General features: G+C 50.0%; 1 protein-coding gene across 4 annotated transcripts in view; it reads right to left on the reverse strand.

Annotated features, from left to right (window-relative positions):
* ADORA1 (adenosine A1 receptor) overlaps positions 1-24,990 on the reverse strand; it is a 39,585-nt gene that overhangs the window by 10,057 nt on the left and 4,538 nt on the right. The window contains exon 1 of one of the 4 annotated variants that reach the window (XM_055109499.2): positions 6,541-6,563. The exons of the other annotated variants lie outside the window; for them this stretch is intronic. The gene's annotated coding sequence lies outside the window, so the exon portion shown is untranslated. Of the gene's footprint in view, positions 1-6,540; positions 6,564-24,990 lie in introns of those variants that run through there. 4 annotated transcript variants of the gene reach the window in all.

Here is a 24,990-nt window from a genome sequence, read left to right on the forward strand (position 1 = left end):
GACTTACTTGGATCCTGTTACTGCTTTCTTCTTGCCTGTTTCTCCCCTTTGGAATGGGGAACCTATCCTATTCCTGTCCCACCATTGTATTTTGGAAGCATGTAACTTGTTTTGATTTCATAGGCTCACAACCGGAAGGAAATTTGCCTTAGGATGAATCCCGCCTTGAGCCTCACCCATATCTGATTTAGATGAGACTCTGGACTTAGGACTTTTGAGTTGATGCTAGAACTAGTTAAGACTTTGGGGGCTACTGGGATGGAATAAATGTATTTTGCATGCGAGAAGGACATGAATTTTGAAGGCCAGGGCAGGATGCCATGGTTTGAATGTGTCCCTCAAAGCTCATATATTGGAAACAATCCCCATTGCAACAGTGTAGAGAGGTGGGACCTTTAAGAGGTAATTAGGTCATGAGGCTCTGCCCATATGAATAGATTAATGCCAATACTGCAGGATTAGTTTCGTTACCACAGAAGTGGGGTCCTTCTGAAGGATGCGTTCAGCTCCTGTCTGTGTGATGCCTTCCACATGGTATGAGGCAGCAACAAGGTCCTTATCAGACATGGCCCTCTAATCTTAGACTTCCCAGCCTCCAGAACTGTGAGCCAAATAAATTTCTGTTCATTATGAATTACCTAGTCTGTGCTATTCTATTATAGCAGCAGAAAATGAAGTAAGACAGATGTCCAGGTGAGAGAAAGAGTCAACAAGATGACTCTGTCTGGTTTTTATCCTGACCACTGAGCAGAGGGCACTGTCACTCCCCCAGTCTCCTTGACCCTTCTTTCCCTGAAGGGCCCATCCCCTTACCTTGAACTCCACTTCACTCTCCCTGAACTCCACTCTACTATCACCATGCTAGTGGACACTCCTTTGTTTACATACCTGGGGCACTCTCCTATCTCAGGGGCTTTGCACTTCCTGTTCATTTCCTGAAATGTCTGGGAAGGTTCATTCTCCGTTCATTCAGGTCTCCACTCAGATGTCAGGTCCTAAGGGAAGATTCCTGACTTTCCTGAAAAATAGTCTCTATCACTGTCTCCTCTTGCCATATTTAATTTTCCTGATAGCATTTCCTGACCCTCTCCCTCCTCTCTCTCTCACACACTCTCTCTTCCCCCCTATCTAACTATCTATCTATCTATACATTTATTATTAGTTTCTCTCCAGTGCTCCAGTAGAATGTAAGCCCCAGTAGGACAGAACCTTTGGCATGTTAACCACTGCATCCCCAGTACCTATATCAGTGCTCAATAACTATTTGTTGAATGAATGAATAAATACATGTAAAAATGGATTAATGAAACCATACATCCACTTATTCAGAAATGATTGCTCAAGGACCTGCAACGTGAGTACATCTCAGGGAACAAGAGATAAGGATTAAATGGTAGGTGCTCAATTAGAGACAGTCAGATTAGAAAGGCATGACCCTAGCCCTGAAGGCAATTACAATGCCCTGGATGAGGAAAATCATTCCCTGGTTTATTCCCTGCTGTGCTGGGAGCTGTAGGGGATCCACTGCTGAATCAGACAACTCCTGGTCCCCTACCTAGGTCCTGCGACATAAGGCCGCTATGACAAGGGCCTCTTATGAAATGTATGAGAAACTGCCACCAGGCCACCAGCCAGCCACCAACATGTCCATAGTGGCTTGGAGTCCCAGCATTGCCCTGCACACTGTGAGACCAGCAGAGGCTTCCCTGGCCAGAACTCACCTCCCCAGAGTCTCTTAGCCTGCATCCCAGAAAAGCAAGTCTTCATCTCATGCTAATTCCCAGCAGTCGTCATGAGAATGCCCAAGTTCCTCATTGGTCCTTTGCCTCATGAATCGTCCTTTTCAGGGATGAGATCACTTCTAGTTGGAGACCCGACTGTGCACAGAGGGGTGGCCTCTCCTTGTCTACACCCTTAGAGGGCACTCCTTCTGGATGCCATTGGGGACTGATAGTTAGGTTGACTCAGAGAACATAAACGATAAGCCACTTTAGAAAAGGAAGAGCTGTCTGGGCAAGGTGGCTCATGCCTGTAATCCCAGCACTTTGGGAGACCAAGGCAGGTGGATCACTTGAGGTCAGGAGTTCGAGACCACCCTGGCCAACATGGTGAAACCCCATCTCTACTAAAAATACAAAAACTGGCTGGGTGTGATGGCGGGTACCCATAGTCCCAGCTACTCAGGAGGCTGAGGCAGGAGAATCGCTTGAACCTGGGAGGTGGAGGTTGCAGTGAGCCATGCCACTGAACTCCAGCCTGGGTGACAGAGCGAGACTCTGTCTCAAAATAACAATAATAATAATAATAATAATAATGAATAGGAAGAGCCCAGATGCCATCAGATGGTGAACACACCATGGGACCAACCAGCGAAGACACATCTGACAGAGAAAAAAGAAGGAAGAGGGGGTGGGCATAGACGTCCTACATAATTCTCTTTGGTGAATGCAGAACAGCCAAACTGAGAAAGGTGCAAAGAAGCCAGCCACCACTGCAGGGATGAGACTGGAGTGTGCTGGTTCTGAAGCTGTCTGTCCTTGGCTTTCTCTCCTGGCCCTGCCCTGTTTTGTATCACCATGGGGCTGACCCCGGCAGGCTGCATTTCCCAAGCCCTGGGGCTATCCGGGTCCATGGGAAATACTGCAGTGCTGGAGCAATGGGGATAGGGCGGTGGTGGGGAGCTGTCTACCTCCCTGTCCCAGCTGTGTACTAGGCAGTGGTTATGACTCCTCCACGGCTCCAACACACACCAGACAAGCCCACCACGGGTGCAGCTTCTACCAGCCAACTGCAGCCCCTGGGCTCCGGGATCACCGCCTCCTCACTTTGTCCTTCTGCCTTGGGGTAGCTTCCTGTTGTTACTCATCTCTGGGTTACTTCACTCTCCCTGTTTGTGTCTTGGCTGCTTCATCACCAATTCCTGGTATAAGGCCCTCGGCTGTAAACACCTAAAATGATTTTTGTGTTCCTGGTTAGACTCAGACGGTTCAAGAGTAAAGCTGCATCAGGAAGAACTGAGCTCAGTCATCCCTAAGAACCCCCTGCCAGAGGTATAGGTACGAGTGAGCCACCCAACTCTTACAAACACCTTCACTCAGAGGCAAGAGAACCCACAAGTGGGTTTGGAAAATGCTAAGCATGGCTTGCCTGAGGGCAGGATGACACAGTGTCCTGTCAACTGCTGAGACCGGAGCAGGGTCCTCAGGCCTGGCCGTCCCTGTTTCTCATCACCTGCTCCTCATGGAAGCACTGGACATGGGAGCAGGGAGGTGGAGGGCCGGGGGGTGGCAGAGGTCCACGTCTTTCCACCATCCTGCAGTTTGGATAGTCAGGGACTGAATCCTCCCTCTTCCGTTCCCTCACTCTTGGCTGGGAGGGAGTGACAGTTCATAGCTCTGGTCCCCTCCTTCCCGCCTCCTCTCTTATCAAGGATCTCAGCCACTTGTAACTGGAAACTTGGATCTCAAGAGCAGGAAAGTAAGGCTTTCAGACTATTAAACTACTTCCTGTGGAGAAATTCTTCCTCCCCAAGGAGAACAGGAAACCAGATATAATCAAAGGTGCTGGGCACACTCCAGGGGCCAAATATTTAACAGTAACATTGCCCAGGGGAGTCTGCTTCAGGGGCCCTGGGGAGGGGGCAGGATGTCGGGCCTAAGAATCCTGCCTTGAATCCCGCTGTGAGGGGCTCTGTGGCATCACTCACCATCTAGAACATCAGTGCCCACCAATCCCCAAAAGGAGACTCGGGCTGACACCCCAGGGCCAGTCTGCAGGGCTACAGGGAGGAGGGCAGACACTCTGTGTCTTGAAAGAAAAGAGCTGGATAAATTGATTAGGTCATTAGTGTAATGGGCCTTGGAAATCACTCCTGGTCACTTGCTGAGGACAAATAACTCCACAGCCTGGTGGGGAAAATAATGAGGTTCCTGTGTGTGACTCAGTAACACCCTCTATTCTGGCAACCTCCCCCACCGTCTGTCCTTCGGATTCAAGGCCCCTTTCTGAGCGCTGGACGTGAGCAGAATAAACATAGATCCCACCATGAAGGAACTCTCAGTCCACAGGAGAGGCCCAGCACCTGAGCAAAGGGATCCCCAGTGTGATGAGAGCGGCATGTGCTGCAAAGCACAGGGCAGAGCTCCCTGCCAGCTCCCCCACTCAAAGGTTTCATGCATGACTGACAGCACAAGCTCCCCCCAGACCTGTGTGCCTGCGGAGAGCTCTTTTCTCTCTCTCTGGGTGGGCGTTCTCATCCCAACAAACAGAAGTTTGGATTTGCTCAGTGGTTCTGATCCGGAGGGGGCTTCAGAGGGTGGGGTGCAAAGTGGGAGGCTTTCAGATTTGGAGGAGGCATGTTTTCAAAGTATATTTGCCTCTGAACCTCATCCCTTTCTCCCAGTCCAGGGCATATCCTATGGAATGTTTTTCCGCAGCCAGAAGGCCAAGGTATCACACTTTGAGACAATGCCCTGGGCGATTTCACAATACAGCCACCTCCTCCCCTCCCAAAGTCAAGCACAGCACCCACATCCCCGTGAGGCGGTGGTCCTCAAGGACGAGGGTGTCTGACCTGGACAGTAAATGCAGGAAAACTGGACCCAGACCTTGGCATTCTCAGCTCTTTCTGCACTGAGATTTGATTCTCTCCATCTCTCCAAGGAAGACCGGGATGGCAAAAGGAGCAAGGCCAATTAGCCCCACCTGCTATGGGTGACTGTTTCTGACTCATCCCGTGGGACAGGAAAAAACCATCCCATCTGCATTCAGACTTAATGACCTGTGAGTAGCTGCTGCAGGGAGGCCTCACTGGGATGGCCAGGGTGCTAAAAGGGGCAAAATTCCTTTTCCAGTGAAGTGGAAAGGTCCGCCATGGTGGGAAGGGAGCTGATGGCTTTATGTGGCTTCCCATAGGCCTCTCTGGTCTTTGCAGTCTGTGGCCTCTTAGGAGAACAGCAGAGAATCCGCCAGCCCGGCTGGCACATGGGGAGGGCCCAGGCAGGAGGGAGCCAGGAAGCAGCAGAATTCTGCAGGCTCAGGAGAGCAGAGGGGGCCCATGCTGGACCCCCAAAGAAGGGCAGTCCTCCCTTGGAATACCTCATTGTGGTGGGAAATGGGAGACCCCCATTCTGGTCCAGGCTGTGCCAGGAGTGAGCTGGCCTTCGGGGAGACCCTTTCCTTTTTGGGGCCTCTATGTCCTTGTCTGGATGATGAGGGATTGAATGAGATCTTTTCTGGGCTCTAGCAGGTCACGGTTCCCTTCTTCTGGAATGTGTCAAATCATCTTCTATAGAGAGCTGAGCTCAGCGCTAGCAGAAGGGAGGGAGGGGCACTGAACACCCAACTCCTTGTGGGGAGGAGGAGCCCAGGGGCAGTGGTGAGGGGCACCCATACATCCCCGGAAGGGAGTCCCTTCTGAAAGGATTCCATGCTGTAGCTCTGTGCCCTGTGGAGAGGAAGATGGGGGGCAAGATGGAATGTAAAGAGAAATAAATATTTATTAAGTATAAGAATAAATGAATGAATGAATGAATGAATGCATGAAGTGTGCTGTGGGGTAAGATCCGAGTTCAAACTGTGACTCCACCATTAACAGCTTGTGGCCTGGAGCAAGTAACAATTCCTTGAGCCTTGGTTTTGTCCTGGGCACAATGGGAGGAGAAGGTTGGCTTGGCAGGCCCCCTGTGAGGATGAGGCTGGCGCAGTAACTTATCTGGGCACTCAATGAACAGTAGCACCAGGTGCCCATTGCTATCTCCACCAGGAGCACACCCCTGATTCTACTGGAATACACAATCGACCCTTGAAGAGATACAAAACAGGTTGCAAGGACATAGATAAACAAAAAATTACTTCTGTTTCACTTTGGAAGGCCAGTCACATGGTTTCCATATCTATTTCACAGCCAGCTCTCCTACCTAATTCAACCTTCGTACAGAACGGGTCTGTGTTCCCTGATCTATCTGATGAAAGTGTCTGAGTCTGGGGTGGGGGTTTGGGAACCTGCTCAGCCCAGCACTAAACCCTACACAGGGTCCTGGAGAAGTCATGCTCCCTGGAGAACCCCAGTAAAGCTCCACTGGGGAAGTGGCCAGGGAGGATACTGGAGATATGGGAGGCGGACTCAGGGTGAGCCCACGCCTTTCCTCCCACCTCCCTTCAGAGTATCTCTTGGCTTGCCTGGAACCCTGAACGCTTGCAGGGTACAGGGCATCTGCCTGAAGGCCTGTTTCCACCAAGGGACTGTAAATCTGACCCCCACTGGAGAGATCCCATGCAGACTCGAGATCAGCCCAAAGGCACCAGCTGGGGTTGGGACCTAGAAAGCAGGTTGGATGCCTGCTGACAGCCTGGAGTGACAAGAGGAGGTGCCTCTTGAGCCAGGGAGATTGGGATGCTGTGCTCTGAGGAGGCAGCTGCTCTCACTGAGCTTGGGCTGTCAGGGCCCCCTAAAGCTCACAGCACCTAGCCCCTGCCCTGGAAAAGATTCAACAGACAGCAGATAGGGGGAGGACAGAGAGGACAGGAAGAGCTCACCACCTTGGAAATCTTTCCAAAGAAAGAGTCCACCCCCACACTCAGCTCCGCATTCCATAGCTTGTGCTTCCACATTAGAAAGTCCTTCCCAGAGTCTAACTTCAGTTCTTCCTGCTGCATCAGAACTCAAGGAGACACCACTTTTGGGACCTGGAAGAAGTACAGTCATATTCTCCCCGATCCTGGCCTTTCTCCCCACCTTGCAACCAGGCCAAGGGGTGTAGAGCCCAAATGACAGCAGGAAGGACCCCAGGACCCAGCAGTTTTCCATTGACCCTCCGTGGTATCTCCTGATGCTCTCTTTGCCCTGTGTCCCTCCACATAAGCACTCACCAAGCCCACAATGTACAGAGTCCCTACAGAAGCCACAGGCCGGGCCCAATCCAGGAACCAGTCCTCCCCAGCCAGCAGCCACCCAGGCCAGGGCAGAGCACACAGAAGAGTTTAGCATCAGCTGCAGCCCTCCTGCTCCACTGCATGTGCTCAGGGGCTTCTGCCCCAGCTCCAGGGATGGCTTTGTGGAGGAGGGGCCCAGACATACAGATGCAGTGGGAGGTGGGGAGCACCCAGGCTCACCCAGTGGGTGCAGGTGAGCCAGAGATCCCCCTCCCCAGAACAACATGCAGCAGGAAGTGGGAATGTGAGGTCTCCTAGATCATCTGGGGGCTGGCTCCCTTCCCTTCCCTTCCCCATGTGGGATAATCAGAAAAATTCTTTATTTTTCTCTCAGAGCACATAACTGCAAGTACCTGAAGGGCGAAGATGAAGTCTGGTTCAAAATCATCTTCCTAGCACCTACCACAGGACCTGGCACACAGTAAGCACTCAATAATATTTGGGGAAGGAAATGAAATCATATAAAATGCTCGATTAAAACCAGAGAGGCAGAAAAAGAGAAGCAAAAAAAAAGAAAACAAATATAATGACTAGAAAACAGTTATAAACATGGCAGAGATTAAGCCAACTATTGGAATAATCACCTTAAATGTGAAGAAAGTAGGAGAAACTGGTAAGAGGAAGCCATTCTGAGCCTTCTTGCTCATCTCAACAACAACATCCCCCCTGGCAGGCAGCAGAGCTCTGCTCCCCACAGTCACAGCTGAGGGGCCTTCTACAGAATGCTCAGGGTCTCCACTCGAAGGTCCCGCCTCAACCACTCAGCCCCGATATCTCAAGCCACTTAATTAGGTGGTTCTCGCAGGAGTCTAACACACTTCCTCCCACTGCAAGACCAGCCCCTCTCCTCAACTCCCGGCCTGGGTGGAGGTGGGGAACAGCCTGTCCTCCTCCTCCTCTGGGAGCTGGTCTGTGCCCCTGTCATTTGCACGGGTAAAACAGAGCAGCATGTTAGCTGCTGGCAGTATCCCAGGCCAGGAGCCTACCAGGCAGCTTCTCTGAGGGTTGATCAATAAACTCAATTTCCGTCATTTCTTCCACTTCTGCAAAGTCCTATAAATCACTCCACTCTGCCACAACCCTGGATGGGGGAAACTCATGATGTGTGTGGGGGAGGAAGAAGCTTATCAAATCAAAGCCTTTTTTTTCCATCCACCATTCATGGAAACTTCCAGGTGCTGTGCTCAGAGCTGGAAAAAGAAAATGCAGGCCGGGTGCAGTAGCTCACGCCTGTAATCTCAGCACTTTGGGAGGCTGAGGAGGGTGGATCACCTGAGGTCAAGAGTTCGCGACCAGCCTGGGTAACATGGTGAAACCCTGTCTCTACTAAAAATACAAATATTAGCCAGGCTTGGTGGCATGCACCTGTAGTCCCAGCTACTCATGAGGCTGAGGCAGGAGAATCGCTTGAACCCGGGCGGCAGAGGTTGCAGTGAGCCGAAATCATGCCATTGCACTCCAGCTGGGGCAACGGAGCAAAAACTCCGTCTAAAAAAAAAAAAAAAATGCAGAGAGACAGTAGTAATGGGCCTTGGGGAACGCCACCAGGCAAGAATCAGGTAGGACATGCACTGCAGCCAGGAGAGGGGTGGACACATGAGCAGTGGCACAGAGGGCACGTGGGGGAACAGGCATAGAGTGGCTTCCTTCACCCAGTTGATAGAAACACTGACAGTCTGGGACATTTGGAGGGCCCGACCCCAGGGCCTCCAACTTCCAATTCCACAAACGCCTGACCAACCACACTGCTCTCTCCCCTCCCAACCTCAGCTGGTGCCCACTGTCTCCAATAGAGCACACTGGCTGGCTAGGGGGGCCAAGGCTCAGGGTGACAAAACACTGTGACAGGCAAAACATTGTGACAGCATTAGAGGACCTGGATTGGAATCAGACTCAGACCTGCTGTTAGTGAATCACATCACCTCTCAGAACATTAGGCTCCTCATCCATAAGATGGAGCCGATGTCTGCTCCGCCCGTGATGTTGGAGCTACCATTTAGCATTGAGCTTTCACATACAGCCCTCCTCTGCTCTTCATCCTAGGAGGAAGGGATCCATCTCCACAGGTGAGACTGGGCAACTTGCCCAAGGTCATACAGCTAGTGGCCAGAATTGTCATTGCAACCTAGGCCAGCTGCCTCCAAAGCATGTATTTGTGTTGTTTGTTTTTTGAGACAGGGTCTCATTGTCACCCAGGCTTGAGTGCAGTTGTGCGGGATCTCAGCTCACAGCAACCTCTGCCACCCCAGTTCAAGTGATTCTCCTGCCTCAGCCTCCCGAGTAGCTGGGACTACAGGCGCCCGCCACCACGCCTGGCTAATTTTTGTATTTTTAGTAGAGACGGGGTTTCATCATGTTGGCCAGGCTGGTCTTAGACTCCTGACCTCAAATGATCCGCTTCCCTCGGCCTCCCAAAGTGCTGGGATTATAGGCATGAGCTACCATGCCTTTTGTTTGCTTATTTCATGGAATTTTATTTCTTTTTACTGAAAAACATTAATTGTATATATTTATGGGGTACAACGTAATGTTTCAAAACATTTATACATTGTGGAGTGAGCAAATCCAGCTTTCTAAATTACTATAAGAGTAGATTTTAAAGTTAATGTTTTGTATTTCATGCACTGCCATTCCCATGAGGCTGTGAAGAAACTGAGGACAGGGACTGTGGTTTTATATTCCCCAGTATCCTTCATTGTCTGAGCTTCTCAAACTGTAATGTGCATGTGCATATGAATCGTCTGGGGTCCTTTTAAAATGCAGATGATGAGTCAGACAATCTGGGCTGGGGACTGAGACTCTGCATTTCTAACAAGCTCCCAGGAGATGCCAAGGCTGCTGGTCCCTGACCACGCTTTGAGTAGCAAGGCCCAGTGGCACTCGGCCCAATATCGGGCACAAAAGGAGCTCTCTCCAACCTTGTTTGGGGAAGAGAGTGATTGAGGAAGCCCAGAAAAAGAAAGGCATTGTTTTGGATCATGAAGGAAATAGGAACACAAATCCCTGCAGGGTCCGTCACAGATTCGCCAGAGTGACCAGTTTCTCTTAATGGATAGCCACCTCCCCCGATACGAGGAAAAAAAAGGCCAGGAACCAGGATGGGAGAAGAGAGGGCAAAGAGGCTCCCTGCCTCAGCAAAATGATAGCGGTCCATCACAACACCCCTGGCAGAGCACTTCCAAACCAACGAAACCAACGATCCTACCCAATGCACACCCCAGCTTGTGAGCGAAGAAGAGCAGGTTCTGTGGTTGCCACTTTACAGGTGGGAAAATTGAGGCCCAGGAAGGTTCAGTGCCTGCCCACGGCTACAACTTGGATGGTTAGTATTTAAGCTAAGACTGAACCCAGTCTCCTCTGCCTCTGGGCCTGGTGCTCTTTGCGTGAAGCACTCTACCTAAGGAATGGTGGCAGAGAGGGTCTCCCTGGGCCCTTCATCATGCCTCACTCCTGGGGCCTACTGGGCTGCTTCTCCAGCCCATCTCCACCATTCTCACCTCTGTGGACCATGTGGGATTACTTCTGCTGCCATGATGCTAGCAACACCTCCTGAGGTAGCTCCCCTGCACATGTGATTGAGGCAGCAGACTCAGGCCGAGAGAAAGCCGTCAGGACCAACAGGAACCCAGGCAGCAGGCCAGACCGGGCCTGGCTCGTGAACACAGCACTCTCCATCTCAGAAATCTCAGACCTCTTAGCTTGGCCAGTGCTGATTTCTCTGTTATCTGCAAGATCTTGTATTCTCTCTCTTTCTCTTTTTTTTTTTTTTTTTTTTTTTTTTGAGACAGGCTCTCATTCTGTCACCCAGCCTGGAATGCAGTGGCACTCATGGCCCACCGTAGCCTCAACCTCCCAGGCTCAGGCGATCCTCCTGCCTCACTTTCTCAAGTAGCTGGGACCACAGGATCACACCACCACATCTGGCTAATTTTTAAAATTATTTTTAGAGACAGGGACTCCCTATGTTGCCCAAGTGGTCTCAAACTCCTGGGTTCAGGCAATCCTCCCACCTTGGCCTCCAAAAGTATTGGGATTACAGGCATGAGCCACCATGCCTGGCCAAGATCTTATATTCTGTCTTGCCCTCAGCCTAGAAACTCCCTGAAGGCAGTGGCGAAGGGAAGTAAAGTGATGTTGATACCAGCCTTGCAAGACTAAATAAAATTAAATCTGCTACCAAAGAAGTCACGCAGTGCCACCCCTGACATTGAGGAGATGCCCAACATGTAGGCCCCTCCCCCGCCCCTGACATTGAGGAGATGCCCAACATGTAGGCACCCCTCCCCCACCAGACTGCAAGTCTTCCTTCCTTGAGAACTTCTAGTGCCAGGCAGCCCCTGGGCTCCCAGAGGAGCTGGAAGGAGGAAGGGAGGTGCCCATCTGACATTTCAGAGGCAGATGCCCCGGGCACCATACCCAGAGCAGTGGCAGAACACACTCTGACCTGAGTGCAGGGCTTTATACACCTCCCAGCCCTGCCACAGCCACTTCACCAAGGCCGGGCTTGCCAAATTCAGGCCTTGGCAGGCTTGTAAAGGAACTCCTCAGGCCACACTGTCCACCCCAACCGCAACAGAGACAGACAGACACACCCGCCACTATCCATCCATCCTCCTCCCTCCCACCAAACAGCAGGAAAAGAGGAATGAGCCCCTGAAACTGGAGAGAGATGGTGGTTACACATTGGTTCTCCCCACAGTCCTGTGAGGCATATAATATTAGTTCCACTTCACCGAGGTAGAAGCCCAGGCTCAGAGAGAACAGCCACGGGCACACAGCAAGCAGGTGGCAGAGCTGGGACTGGGAGACTGGCTCAGCCAGCCAGACTCCAAAGCCCAAGCTGTGTTGTGTCCCTCCAGGCTGCATTCAGGATTCTGTGCCTCTCAGCGCCCCTTCCCTTCTGTCAGCCCCTGCACACACCACTCACCGGATCCTTACAGGCGGCCGGACCTGCCTCAGCAACCCTGAGAAGTCAGGCTGGGCTGCCATTCCCATTTACTAACAAGGGTGCAGGTCAGCGGGGAAGGTGGCCTCCAAGTGGGCACCATGGCAGCCCAGGCCCAGAGTTCAGGCATCCTGTTTCCCAGCCCCAAGTCTCCCCTGTGCTGGGCAGATTGGGGGATCACTTCACTCCACCTGGACTCAACACTCACTTTTCTCGTCCCCTGGCCAGTCTCTTCTTAACCTCTCTAGGCCTTGGAGTTGTGGAGAATGATAAAAGAAAGGGATTTGACATCAAGGCCACCTCTTATACACATTGGTTTATAAGTCTGGTGGGGGGTGAGGGGCTCTCCTGTCCTTGATTCTCCTCCTTTGAACATTTTTTCTTCCCGCCTTGACTGTGGACTGAATTCAAACTCCTGGGCACATAAGGTAGGGAGCCATGCCTTGGGGATGGCGGGGAGGGAACCCACAGCAGTTGAATTGCACGCTGGCACTGGGCTTGAACCGTTGAGGATGAGGTGGCTCTGGGGCCTCTGCACAGGAGGTGAGTGTGAGTCGGTGTCTCTCCCACAGCTGAAGTCTGCACAGACAGGGAGGGGACATTGTCCAGGCCCTACTCTTCCTGTCAGGGCACCCCCTCCACAGGCACACTCAGAGCCAACTCACCCCTGAACAATGAAGCCATTCTCCCTCCTGTTCCAAGAGCACTGCCTCACAGACAGCTCCGCCGTGGGGATTGGAATGGCGCCCATCCTATAAACTGAGACCCGCAGAGGTAAGTGATTTCTTCAAGGTCACCCAGCAGCAAGCACTGGAGTCAAGGCTCAAGTACAGATCTTTTCATTCATGCATTCAATTATTCATTCAACAATTCTGGCTATACTTAGCTGTGTGGCTGTTACCTAGTAGTTTAATTTCTCTGAGCCTCGGCTCCCTCATGTGGAAAATGGGGATATATTATTTAATTTATTAGTATAAAATACTATTAGGACCTCTTCATAAAATTGCACAAGGATTTCAGCAAGATAATCCACATAAAGTATTTAGCACAGGGCCTAGCAATCCTAAGCACACAAGCGTCACTACTATTACCATTCATTCAGTGATTCATTAACACTGAAACAGCAGAAACTATCCACCACTGTGGATATAGAGATGAATAGGCTTGGACCCCACTTTCAAATTGCTCACAGGCCAGTGCAATTTGATAAGGGTTATGTTAAAGGGGAACACAGGGAGCTGTGGGAACATGCAGGCAAAACAAGGAAGGCTTCCTGGGGGAGGTGTCATCTGAGCTGAGTGTTACAGACTAAGTAGAAATTAGACAAGAGAAGGAAACAGCTGTGTGTGTGTGTGTGTGTGTGTGTGTGTGTGTGTGTGTGTGTGTGTGTGTAAGAGGTAGTCTTGATGTCAAATCCCTTTCTTTTATCATTTTCCATAACTCCTAGACAGGTTAAGAAGAGACTGACCGGGAGACAAGGAAAGTGAGTGTTGAGTACAGGTGGAAGGAGGTATGGCACTGCGCTTCCAAGCCAGGGAGGTGGCCTCGTGCTGTGTGCCTGGGTGTGGGCCAGGCCTGCTCAGGCCTCCTGCCACCGTGGCCGTTGGAAACGTGTCTGTCTCCACACTGACTGTGGATCTATGCCCTTGAGGACAGACTTATGCCGTCAGAAAACACTTGTTGACTTGAACATGTGAACTTCGTTCTACATCAAGAAGGATTAATGGGTGGGGCACAAACAGGAAACAGATTAGTTTGGCTCAGACTTTTGTCTGGACCATGGAGAATGAGGGACTGGGGGCAGGGGCTGCATGGAAGTGAGCAAGCAGAATTGAAGGAAAGGTCTGGAAGCCAAGAATATTATTTTTTGACTTACAAATAAAGATTAAAAAGCTATAACCCCCTGCACACACATACATACAGACACACAGGTGTGCATATGTGAATACGCATACCCCACTAAGAACCTGAAGCCACTGTGGTGGTGGAGGGGGGTGCTTCATGCCTTCACACCTGACTGTGTCACCCAAATTTCATGTGTTGAAAACTTAATCCCCAAATTCTTATGCTGATGGCATTTGGAGGTGGGATCTTTGGGAGGTAATTAGGATTAGATAAGGTCATCAAGGTAGGGGTCACCCCAATGGAACTGGTGGCTTTATAAGAAGAGGACAAGAGATCTGAGCTGGCATGTTCTTGCCCTCTCACCATGTGATGCCCTCCACCGTGATGCAGCAAGGAGGCCCTCATCAGACCCCAGCACCGTGCTCTTGGACTTCCCAGCCTCCAGAACCATGAGCCAAATAAACTTTCTTTCTTTGTAAATCACTCAGTCTGTAGTATTCTGTTACAGCAACAGAAAACAGACTAAGACAACACCCCTCATTCTAAGTTGTTATTAGCCCCTGGGACCTGACACAGCCACTCTGAATGTTGTTTGCATCATTGTCATCCAGGCCACTCTATCAGCTCTCCCAGTTATGGCCCCAGGGGACCATAATGGTGGGTGGGGGTGTTGTGTTTACAGAGAACAGGGCATTGCAGCAGGTGTGTGTGCTGGGCACAGCCTGCTGAGTCCCCAAACACACTGAACAGTTTTCTCCCTAGAGTCAATTTACAGAGCTGCCAGGCCCCAGGGGAGCCCTCACTTCAGCTCCCTCAGAGCCAGCTCCCCACCAGGAGCTGCACAGGACAAGGCCTCCAGGAGAAAGGGGGATCAGGAGGAACTATTCACACCCTGGAAGCAGAGTCATGTCAACACTCTTCCCCACATACAAACAGGCAGCATGGGGACAGCAGGGAGCCAAGGTGAGAGTCAGGAGACCAGGATACTCACACCCTAACTTGCTGTACAAGCTCCGGTGATCCCATTCACCCCTCTGTGCACCCCACCCTCTGAACTCTTAGGGATGTTTTAATTAAATAACCTTTCCTTCTCCATCACCTGCCTTTGTCTTCTGTAGGCAAATATAAAATATCCAAATGACATCTTCCCAACCTGGCTACTCAGTCTTCCCCACTAAGGTGTCCTTCCTCCATTGGAGCATTCCCTCATTTCTTCACTCCACAGACATTGATTAAGCCACCTACTAAGTGCCAGTCAGACACGTGTTAGGTGCTCGTTATGATGGGCAGGAGAGTTGGACAGTACCACGCCCTGCCCTCATAGTGCATGCAAATCATTTTGCCACTGACCGGAACCCACAGGGATCACAGTGGTCACATAACATCAAGTGGTAAATAAAAAACAAACTTTGGATTATTTAACAACAGTAACAGCCCCACTTACGGAGTGCCTACTATGTGCCAGCCCTTGAACGTACACTATCTCCCAGCCTCACAGCAACCCTAGGAAGGAGGTATTATGAATCCTGCTTTATAGAAGAGGAAATGGAAGCAGCTCAGAAAGGTTAAGCAACTTATCCAAGACAACACAGCTCTAAGTGCCTGAACTAGGATTTTTCCTCCAGTCTGACTGCCTGGGGAGACTGCTCTTACCCTTCAGTTCATTAGAGTGTCTCTGTAAAGCAGCAGGAGGAAGATGTCTCTTGGAAAGGGGGATCATTAAAAACATCCAGGTTAGGCCGGGTGTGGTGGCTCATGCCTGTAATCCCAGCACATTGGGAGACCGAGGCAGATGGATCGCTTGAGGCCAGGAGTTCGAGACCAATCTGGTCAACATGGTGAAACTCCATCTCTACTAAAAATAGAAAAGAATTAGCTGGGCATGGTGGCATGAGCCTATAGTCCCAGCTACTCGAGAGGCTGAGGCAGGAGAATCACTTGAACCCAGGAGGCTGAGGTTGCAGTGAGCCGAGATCGTGCCACTGCACTCCAGCCTAGGCAACAAAGCGAGACTCTACCTCAAAAAAAAAAAAAAATCCAGGTTAGAGGAGCTTTTTTCAAACAGACCGTCCCCTCTCCTGCCCCCAAGAGAATCACTGGTGAGGTACCATTCCAGCAGTGTGGGTGTGCCTCAGAGCCCTCAGTTCTGTGGAAATAGAGAAAAGGAGCTGAGAACCAGCTCTTGCCATGCTGGAGTCTCAGCCCCTGCTCTCCCAGAGGTGGGGAAGTGAGAACTGGAAACCGGTAGCCTCTGAGAGCAGGGTGCATGGTGAGAGCTGAGAGGTCTGGCTCTCACCGCCCACACCAACTCTGCCAACTGCAGTGCAAAGTGTTCTCTCCTACGTGAGGCAAAAGGACATGATTTCTGCATGTAGGAGCTGATGGGGCTGCCACGAGCAGACCAGGATGACTGGGACACAGCGTGCCCCCGTGCCAGCCCTGGGGCTCCCCCATCCCACCTGCTCTGCCATCAGGGCTGGGCTAGATCTGACACTTGGTGATGCCTGCTTATTGATTGACCAGGTTCTCAGCTGCATTCGCTGAAATGGGGCCACTCAGTGCTCTACAGCAGCTATGAGAGGACCCTGATTGTTGCGGGTCAGAGTGGGAACCACTGTGCACGAGTTAACACAATCCACAACACAGACCACTGGCTGCATTCCAGCAATGATAAGAAATGAGACCCTGGAGGCATGCAGAGGCCAGGATTCTCCAAAGGCTTACTGGGGAGGGGCAGAGGCCTGGGGTAGGGAAAGGAGGCCTTAATGTCCCAGAAGCCACTGTGCCACATTCTGAAAGAGCCTAGCCAGTGAGCCCCCCAACTCTGCTGTCTCCTTCTGGAAGCTTCAGGGAGCCTGAAGACTCATGTTCCTACTGCTGTGGTCCCAGCCTGAGAAAGCAATGGCTTCCTAAGAAGTAAGGTGGAAAGAGAGCAGCTGGAGTGGCTGAAGGCACCTGGGAATGTCTGGATTGGTGGGTGTTTAAGAGACCCTTCTATGAGGCTGTGTGAGGTAAGAGAGAGCCCCTCCTCCTGACCACACCAGGGGAGGAGAGCTGGGGAGTGGTAAGAGAGAAGACACCAGCGACCCTGCCATCACAGTGCTTCCATTTGGATACCTAATAGGATCTGAATCATCCTCCAATTTCTTCTTCCTCCCCACCCTTCCCCATCCCCAGAAACAGCATCACCATCCACCCAGTGGCTTAAGCCATAAGCCTGGATCGTCACATTGGATTCCTTCTCCCACGTTGCACCTCAACCTATTTCCAGTTGGTTCCAACTCTAACATGCCTGAAATCTTTCCAGTTCTGTCCATCTCCACAGCCTCCTCCACTCCCTGCCTGCCTCAAGCCCCGCCTGCTGCCCCCCAATCCTAACTAGCCTCCCTACATCCTCTGTAACCCCACTCCAACCCATCCTCCACAGAGCAGGCAGAGTGACCCTCTTATGTTGGTGTGATGAATTACACTGATTGATTTTTTTCAAATGTTAAACCACCCTTGCCTAGATGGAATGAACCCTTTCGGGTGGTGATATATTATCCTTTTTATATCACCGGATTTGATTTGCTAATATTTTCTCAAGGACTTTTGACCTTTTGAAAATGTAATCTGAATTATGTGATTCCCTGCTTAAACCACTCAGAGGCTTCATAGCACACTTAGAAAAAAATCCAAACTCTTGACCATGAACCACAAGGCCTCCAAGGCCTTACTGAAGCCCTTGTGGGTCCCTCTGGACATCGACGTGGGGTTTTGGAGAAACCAACAAGGGCCCGCCCCAGAGAATACCAGCACGGCTCCCTCTGAGTTCACAAATTGCAGTCAAAGCCACCTGCTTGATGGCATGTCCATGGGCTCTCGCTCCCTGCTAGCCTGTAAGTTCCATGAGGGCAGAGACCCGAGCCCCCTTCTTGCCCATGGTAAGGTCCTTAATCTCATCATGCATCTGCCATTCTGAGTTAATGAAGGAATAAATTCTCTGCCTCTTCCATGCCTGTGCCCATGCAGCTGAACATGGCTGGTGAGAAACGCACAACCACACTGCTGAGTTGCACTTCAAATTCATCACTGCAAACTTAAGGGGGGCCCTTCATGCTGCCCCCAATTATACTAGACTTCCTGAGCCTAGTCACTCTCCCACTTCCTAGAGAATTATTTCACGCTTGCTGCTCTCTCCACCACCTCTTACTGCATCCTCACTCTCAGCTGGTGATCTTGCTTCCCAATTCACTACGAAAATGGGAAGAATCAGGAGAGAGCTTCACCTACCAGCATCTGCGCCCACAGATGCCACATGTTGCCACAGAAGAGCCTCCAGGATCCCGTCTAAAGCCTGTCTCTCCACTTATGTCCCACTAGCCTAAACTAGGACATCACTTTAGAAATTCTCTCCTTTGTTTCATCACTAGTGTTTTATTCTCTGCTGGATCATTTCTGTGAGCACACAAATGCACTAACCTCCCTTCTATCTTAAAAACAACACAGTGGGCCAGGCACGGTGGCTCACGCCTGTAATCCCAGCAGTTTGGGAGGCTGAGGCGGGCAGATCACTGGAGGTCAGGAGTTTGAGACCAGGCTGGCCAACTTGGTGAAACCCTGTCTCTACTAAAAATACAAATATTAGCCAGGCATGGTGGCATGCACCTGTGATTCCAGCTACTTGGGAGGCTGAGGCAGGAGAATCACTTGAACCCGGGAGGCAGAGGCTGCAGTGAGCCGAGATCATGCCACTACACTCCAGCCTGGGTGACAGAGTGAGACTCTGTCTCAAAGTAAATAAATAAATAAATAAAATCCCAGAGTAAGACAGCTCGTTTCCACTTCCCCTGACAGCTACTGCCCCATTCCTTTGCTCTCTTTGCAACAAAATTCCTCAAGAGTACTCGATACCAGCTGCCTTCAATCCCAGTCCTCTTTTCTCTTGAGCTTTCTCCATTCAGGCTTTGCCCCCATCACTCCTTTGACATTGCCCTTGTCAAGGTCACCAATGGCCTTGCAAAATCCGCTGGTAATTCTCAGTCCTTATCTCACTTCACCCATTTGTCCACCCTCCTTGGTAGACTGTGTACACTTGGCTTCCAGGTACCACACTGGGTCTGAGTTTTCTTCCTGTGTCTGGAGTTCTCCTTCAGTCTCCTTTGCTGGTGCCTCCTCTTTTCCCACTTTCTCAATGCTCGGTTCTTGGTCTTCCTCTCTTCTGTATCTGCACTGTCTCTCTTGGGGATCTCATCCAGCCTCATGGATTTAAACCCATCTACATGCCATAGCTCTCACATTTACAACCACCCGCCCAGGCCTCTCATTCTTGTATATCCAACCACCTGCTCAACATTCCACTGAGATGTCTGTTAGACACGCCAAAGTCAGCATGTCTAAATCCGAACTCATTTTCTTCCTTCCACCACCTGCAGCCTTTCCCACCTTAGATGATGCCAACTCCATCCTCCCAGTTGCTTAGAAGTAAAAGTCTGGTCATATTGATTCTTCTTTCTCACATCCAATCTATAGGAAAATTCCCACATCCAACCCATAAGCAAATTCTTTGGCTCTTTTTTTCAAAATACATCATGAATTTAAACAAATCATGGTACATTCATACAATTGAATTCTAACAGCAATGAGGGGAAAAATCCCATTCAGTAACAGGGATGAATCTTGGCAAGAATTTTGAGCTTCAGAAGCCAGACATAAAAGGGTACAAACTGCTTGACTCCACATATAAAAGTTCAAGAACAACCAAAATCAATCTATAAGGATAAAGATCAAAATAGAGGTTGCCTTTTGGAGGGTACTGACGGGGAGGGAGCCCCATACAATGCTGGAAGTGTCCTAAATATTGATCGAGGTAGTGGTATATAGGTATATACATATGCAAAATTTTATAGAGCTGAGTACTTGAGGTTTATGCACTTTACTGGATAAAATTTTTACTTTGATACAAAGTAAATTAAAAGTTAAAAATTTTAAATGCATATCCAGAATTAACCACTTCTCACCACCTCCTCTGCTATTGTTCAGATTAGAGCCACCTCCGTCTTCCCTCACCTGAATCACTGCAATAGCACCTAACTACTCCCGTTTGCACCCTTGTCCCTAAAGCACATTCTCAACACAGCAAAGAGAGTGATCCTTTAAAGCCTAAGTCAGATCATGTCACATCTCTGCTCTAAATCCTGCAATGGCTCACCATTTCCCTCAGAGTAAAAGCCATTGTCTTTCCAGTGGCCTCCATGCTGTACCTGGGCCAGTGACCCATTATCTCTGACCACTCTCTCCCTTTGTCTCTCCATCTCAGCCCCACAGGCCTCTTTGCTAGTCCCTAAACCCTTCAGGTACATTACTATGCTAGGGCCTCTGTTCTAGTTCTTTCCCCTGCATGGCATGCCCTCCCTATATCTGCATGGTGTGTTCCCTCACCTCCAGGGTTTTGGTCAAATGGCGCCTTCTCAGTAAAGCCTCACGGACCACCCTATTTAAAGTTGCAACCCTTTCTCCCAGCCCCATTCTGGGCTGGGGCATTTCCAATCCCATTTACCCTGCCCCCTTTTTCTTTTTTCAATAGCACATTCTACCTTCCAACACTCTACATGATTTAGGTATTGCATTTATTATCTAGCATCTGATTTCCAATTCATTAGAATTCAGTCTCCATGAGGATCTCTGTTTTATTAATGAAAGTATCCCAACAGACCCTGGCTCATATGAGGCACTCAATAAGTATTTGTTGAATAAATGAAAAAATGAATGAATTAATGAATGAGTAGGTCTATCTGTACCAGGGCCCGGTGTAGGGACAAATCAGCTGCCCTCCTCTCTCAAAGGGGAAGCAAGAGGCAAGAAGGTAAGTTCAAAGAGCCTTTCCTACACAACCTGAGCTGCATGGAGTGAGTGTGGAGTGGGATCCAGCTGCCCAGCCCAGCTCTGCAAGGCATCAGCTGCCAGTCTCCTGCCATCCCCACTCCCACCACAGGTGGGGTGAGAGTTTCTCCTTGGCCACCTTGGTCTGTGGGAATCCATCATCTCAGCAGAGACTCCGAGCTGTCAGACAGAGGTAGAAACAAGATCAGCCTGCCCATCTGTGTATCCCCAGGCCTGGCCAAGTGCCTGACATATAGCAGGTGCTCAAAGCACACTTATAAAATAGATAAATGGATGTTGCCAGCCCCTCAGCCCCACACCTCTCTGCAGTTCTGCTGGGGAATAAACTTCCAGGGTAAGGAGCAAGGCAGGAGAAGGTACCCCCATGTCCTCTCCCTTGGGGTCAGGGAAGCCCCTTGCCAGCTGCCCCCATCTCCCTGCCCACCTTCAAACCAGTATTTCTAAGAGGACGTGTATGCCAAGACCCACCCATCTGCCTCTCCTTCTTCTCCTTATCCCCACGGCCATCTGCCAGGCTTTTCTTTGGACTGCGGCAGCTGATAGTTCCCTCTGGGCTTGAATTAAGAAGGCTGAGGTTAAAGGAGTGATTCATGCCGCCCAAGGAGCCGTGTCTCTCCACTTCCTTCCTCTCTGCTCTATGTGTCTGTCCCCACCTGCCGAATGAGGCCAACCAAGATGTGCCTCACCCCAAGTCCTCTCCCAGGGACACTGCTTCCTCACCATCAGGATGCCGAGGCCTTCAGGAAAGAGACCAGGCAATAAGGACTAGACTTGGGGCCCATACAGTCCTGCCCAACCCAGCCCAGAAGGGGAAGTGGGCTAAAGAATGCCAAATGCCCCCTGGGGATTTGCAGTGTGGGTAAAATTGGGGAGGGAGAAGGGAGAGTTGGAGTAAAGGGACTTGGGAAATATTTAACCTCACAAGGCAATCTTTCTAGATAGCACCTACACTATTTACCAGGTTCTGACTTGGCTCTGACCCTATGAACATTGTGAATCATTAAAGTGTTTTTTTGTTTGATTTTATAATTTCAACTTTTATTTATTTATTTTTTTTTTTTGAGACAAAGTCTCACTCTGTTGCCCAGGCTGGAGTGCAGTGGCATGATCTCAGCTCACTGCAACATCTGCCTCTTGGATTCATGCAATTCTCCTGCCTCAGCCTCTCAAGTAGCTGGGATTACAGTCGTGCACCACCATGCCCATCTAATTTTTGTATTTTTAGTAGAGACGCATTTCACCATGCTGGCCAAGATGGTCTTGAACTCCTGACCTCAAATGATCTGCCTGCCTCAGGCTCCCAAAGTGTTGGGATTACAGGCATGAGCCACCGCGCCCAGCCTCAACTTTTATTTTAATAGATTAAGGGGTACATGTGCAGGTTTGTTACACAGTAAAGCATTTTTCATAACAATAAATAATCAGAAACAATTGAAGTAGCCAATGATATAAGAATGCATAAATAAAATATGATATTCAAATATTCATTTATTCAAACATTTTTCCGGCATGCCTGCTCTGTGCCAGGCATGGGGAAATGGGGTATGTAAGCAGATGTGTCCCTGGCCTTTGGGAACTTACCAAGCCCAGAAAGAGCGACATTGACTAGAAAGCTACCCAGGTGATGAGTGGTGGACTTGGAAGGAGAAGGAGATCCAACCTGAGTGCCTACCAGAGGAAACTGGTCCAGGTGGGGTGGGGCTCAGGGAAGGCCCCCCTAAGGAGAGCCCATTTTAGCTGAGACCCAAAAGATGAGTAATAATACAATCCAGTATTATACCGCCATAAAAATCCTTACAAAATCATTTTAGTTGACACAGGGAAATGCTTATAATGTTAAGTGAATAAAATAGGATATAAAACCATGTATATATAGATGTTCTCAATATGTAAAAATAATATATCTATATATATGTGTGTGTGTGGAAAAATTTTCTGGAACACCAAAATGTTAACGGTAGTTCTCTGTAGGTGGTAGAATTACTGGTGATTTTACCATCTTTATTCTTTCTTCCATTTTTCACAATCAACATGGATTGCTTTTATGCTTGGAAATAAATAGCAAATGTCAGGGTGCGGCCCCTACAGATCTGCCTCTGGGTAAAAGACATCCTGGCCATTCTCCGGCTTCCACGCAGAGCTGACACCTCGGCAGGTTGCCCCTCAAGCACTCAGAAACTTCCGGGAAGCCACCCGATGCCAGCTGGGGGAAGCTTTCACACTTGAAAGGAGTCCAGATGCCTCTTCAATTAAAGGCCATGTTCTCCCTTGGCCCAGCAAGCGCTTGGCCTAACACACCTGAAAGCTATCCCTAATTCAGAGAAATTATCTTCTCAATCACAAAGCAACTTCCCTCCGCCTCATTCCCCTCTAAGCCTGCCACTGATCTGCTGACTTCACCCACTGAGGCTGCATATTTTCCTTTTCTGTTCCTTGAGGGGCGGGTGACTGCAAAGAGCTCTTCTGCTCAAGCTTTTTACATCAGAGGCGGGGGAGCAAGCATCCAGATGGGAGGAGGAAAGAACTCCCAGCCAAGTAATCTTGCGTAAGCTCCTCCTCTCTCCAATCTCAGTTTCCTCCTCAGTCCGCAAGTGTGAGAGTTTGAGCTTCAGGGCTTCCTCCAACTCCTCTTCCCTCTTAGACACTCCAGGCCTATGACTAATCCATCCTTAGATACAGGATCTGAAGACGGCCTACCTCTCTGAAAGCAGAAGGCATGACCTGAGAGCAACTGTTCTGGGACCCAGAAGCCACAGACAGTCACCTGCGGGGGCATGACGGCACACAAGGCATTTCAGGGTTGTCAAGAAAAGCCCAGGCTAGCCAGGGTGGGGACAGCTAAATTGATGCCTAAAAGCAAACATGCCCTAATTTACCAGATTTCTTTCCCCACTCTGGCTCAGCACGCCGGGCTCCTCCACCACTCCTTGCTGTGGTTCCCCGGGTCAGCAGCCCAGTGGAGCAGGCTTCCAGCTATGGACAGAGGCAGGAACTGCCAAGGGCTCAACTGCCCACTGGAGTGAAGGTGGAGGGAGGGGAAGATGCTGGGCGGGGACTGAGCAGAGTGCAGAGGCCATTGGCAAAGATCAGAGGAGAAAAATCACCCTACTGACAACTTCATAGAAACTCCTCCAAAAATCCTACAGCTTCTTGGGCTGACGCAAGATACACATGGGCTTACTGGTTAAAGGCATCTGTTAGGCCTAGAGTCAAATCCTGCTTCTGCCCCTGACAAGCTGTTTGGGCAAGTTACTGAAACTCCCCAAGCCTCAGCCCTCAATTTAGCTAAAGAATTGTCTATAGAGAGGCCAGGCGAGGTGGCTCACGCCTGTAATCCCAGCACTTTGGGAAGCCAAGGCGGGTGGCTCACTTGAGGTCAAAAATTCGAGACCAGCCTGGCCAACATGGTGAAACCCCATCTCTACTAAAAATACAAAAAATGAGCTGGGCATGGTGGCATGCACCTGTAATTCTAGCTACTCAGGAGGCTGAGGCAGGAGAATCGCTTGAACCTGGGAGGTGGAGGTTGCAGTGAGCTGAGATTGTGCCACTGCACTCCAGCCTGGGCGACAGAGCGAGACTCCATCTCAAAAAAAAAAAAAAGAATTGTCTATACAATGGGGGTAACAATAAGCTCTACTAGTGAGACTATGAACATTGAATGAGATAAAATATATTAAAAACATAGCATTGTTCCTAGCATACACTCACTAGGAGCTAAAACACACAACACAACAAAACCCTCCCGGGATCCCAACACAGCACTGGCAGGAGTCAGGATAAGGAAGAACCACAGAATTAGAGCTGAAAGGTACCTCAGAGACCTCAAATCCAACCCCTTCATTTCTTTCTTTTTATTTATTTATTTATATTGAGACAGAGTCTTGCTCTGTTGCCCAGGCTAGAGTGTAGTGGCGCAATCTCGGCTCACTGCAATATACGCCTCCCAAGTCCAAGTGATTCTCCTGTCTCAGCCTCCCAAGTAGCTGGGATGACAGGCATGTGCCACCACGCCCAGCTATTTGTTTTTGGTATTTTTAGTAGTGATGGGGTTTCACCATGTTGTCCAGGCTGATCTCGAACTCCTGGTCTCAAGGGATACACCCATCTCAGCCTCCTAATGTGCTGGGATTACAGGCATGAGCCACCATGCCCCACCTCCAACCCCTTCATTTAACAGATGGTGAAGGGGAAAGGCTCAGAGAGGCTGAATAACTTATCAAAGGTTGCATAGCTAATTAGTAACAGAGCAAGGTTCAAACTCAGGTCTGCCTGACTCGCAAACACCCACCATCCCTCACTCCACTCCAACCCAGCTGGCCATGGACAGCCCCCTTGCTAGGGTCTCCTTCCCACAGAGAGGTCTGGTCAGGGAGCCCTCTGTT

Source organism: Pan paniscus, chromosome 1, assembly GCF_029289425.2.
Source record: "Pan paniscus chromosome 1, NHGRI_mPanPan1-v2.0_pri, whole genome shotgun sequence".
NCBI lineage: Eukaryota > Metazoa > Chordata > Mammalia > Primates > Hominidae > Pan > Pan paniscus.